This window comes from Episyrphus balteatus, chromosome 2 (genome assembly GCF_945859705.1).
Source record: "Episyrphus balteatus chromosome 2, idEpiBalt1.1, whole genome shotgun sequence".
Classification (NCBI taxonomy): domain Eukaryota; kingdom Metazoa; phylum Arthropoda; class Insecta; order Diptera; family Syrphidae; genus Episyrphus; species Episyrphus balteatus.
This window is the reverse complement of record NC_079135.1, coordinates 63886690-63888960: the sequence shown is the minus strand read 5'-3', so window position 1 is coordinate 63888960 and position 2271 is coordinate 63886690. Positions and strand designations below refer to the sequence as shown.

Here is a 2271-nt window from a genome sequence, read left to right as displayed (position 1 = left end):
TGGCATTCGTGAAACAGTGCTGTACCTCAGGTCCGTCAAGATAGCTCTAGCCATACACTTGGTAATAGCACCTTCAAAATGTTGTTGTTGTTCAAAGATTATAAATTTTAATGTTTATGGCCTTAAAATGAAGCTTAGACCTTACAAATTGTACTCATTTTGTCGTGTCGTTACTTTTACAGCCATACTTGTCTATGGGCCGCTTTAGTGTGAAGCTCAACAAACTTAGTTTTTTTTTATCTTTTTTACTAATTTCCTCACTCCATTTTATTGCATAGATACATGAATCTAGTTTTAAATACAAAAGGGCAGCGAAGTGCCGCGGCATTAGGCCGACAAAAAAATAAAAAATGGAGTCTCAAACTTAGCTTAAAGTCACAACTTCTTTCAGAAATTCAACACTGATCTTTATAGTGATCAGCATAGAGTGGAAAAATAATTTATCGTATTTTGAAAAGTTGTTTTAAATTAGCTTTATATTATGGTTTAACTAAGTAAGGTGCAGATTAAAAAAAAAAAAATAATAAGAAAACTTTAGATTTTTATATGTATACCAATATATGGCACATGATTTAAAGGTATTTTTTAACTGTTATTCCAACAAAACTGACAAACAAGTCAATGTGACCATCTCTGAAAAGTAATGCACCTTATTCATTATGTTGATCTGACACAAAAATCTGAATCGTTGTTTTTCATTTTTTTTTAATCTGCACCTTCTTCAAACCAGGAAAATTAGGACTTGCGGGCATGAGATTTTTTTGAAGTTATACTTCTTATGGGACGGTGGGTATGAAAATTTGTTTTTTGACAAGAATGTCAAAGGGATTATGACGCGAGACAATTGGGTAGCAGGGCTGTCGTTTCACCTTTAGGTCCAGTTTGTTGACACTCGATTATCTTTAATCAAGGATTATTCCAGTTGATAATCGTAGATTTCGTTTGTTCACAAAAAATTTAATCAAAGAATCAACGATTTGAGCAGTTAATTTGAGATTTTGTTAATCATCCAATTTTGCTCGATTAGCACCATTTAATCAAGGATTTAATGGAATTCAGTTTGTTCATATTCGATTTTCGGACTGACATGAAAGGACAACTAACACAATAAAAAAATATGTGTTCAGTTTTCGCCAAAAATGAAAACTGACATTAGGACGAAGTTCCAAAAAAAAAAAAAGAAGTGTGTTTTGAACAGAAAAATAAACATAGGTACCTATATTTATTATTGTTGAAATAATAGCATTATGCCTTATGTTTATAAATATAAATTGCATCTGGCCTCCCAAGCTGCGTCCTTTAGCATGGACTTGATTTCGTCCGTTTTCTTTTATTTCTAAGATGTTTCTTCTGCAAGGCCAATCAAATTAATTTTTCTTCTTTAGTTTTGGAGAAATTTGATGTCCGTTTCGGTTTCGAGAGATTTTTCTGAAAACATATACACATTCATAGATAAAATAATATAAACAGTTATATAAATAGTTATTTATATACCTTCCTTACTGTTCCTTCGTTCCTTATGCTTTCAAACTCAAATTCACGAACAATAACAAAATAACACAAACTTCAAAAAAATTTAAAAAAAACTTAATTCTTGATTAAGTTTCGACAACCAAACTGACAGATAGACTGGAAAATGGAACGATTTGTTGAAAAACTATGATTTGTTAATCAAGGTAAAAAAATGTCAACAAACGATCTTTGATTATCACGGATTCTTAATTCTCAATTAAGGGGAATCTGTAATAATCAAATTGACGATTTAACCCACTCTGAACAAACCGGTGTTGAAGAGTGTATACGTAGAAATAAAATTGATAGAATAACTTCCGAAACTATCAGACAGGATGTTTCAGTTCTTATTAGAAAAGCTAAGCAAATAAAACCGAATATCACGTTAAAAGAAAGAAATTCGTTAAAAAAGTTGAGTTTAGATGAAGAGTTGATTGTTCTTCCTGCTGATAAAGGTAACTGTACTGTCGTTCTTGATGTCAAAGATTATAATTCTAAAATGCTTAACCTACTTGAAGATGTTTCTACATATCAAGAGGTTAATTATGATCCTACGGCAAGAGTTCTAAGAAAAGTCAGACAGAAAACAACGGAATACAAATCGGCTATTAATAAAATAAATATAATACCATCTTGTCCTCAACCACCTAAATTATATGGCCTTCCGAATGTACATAAAGAAAATATTCCACTGAGACCAATTGTCAGTCAAATAGATTCGCCGACTTATCTTTTAGCCAAAGAATTAGCAATTCGACT

The 2271-nt window shown here is 31.4% G+C and overlaps 1 long non-coding RNA gene across 1 annotated transcript; it reads right to left on the bottom strand.

The window, feature by feature from the left end:
* Window positions 1-1188: 1188 nt before the first annotated feature.
* LOC129908854 (uncharacterized) lies at window positions 1189-1604 on the bottom strand. Its single transcript, XR_008771356.1, has 2 exons — window positions 1495-1604; window positions 1189-1428 (listed from the first exon to the last, which is right to left on the bottom strand). It is a non-coding gene; the product is annotated as an uncharacterized LOC129908854 (long non-coding RNA).
* Between the last annotated feature and the right edge of the window lie 667 nt (window positions 1605-2271).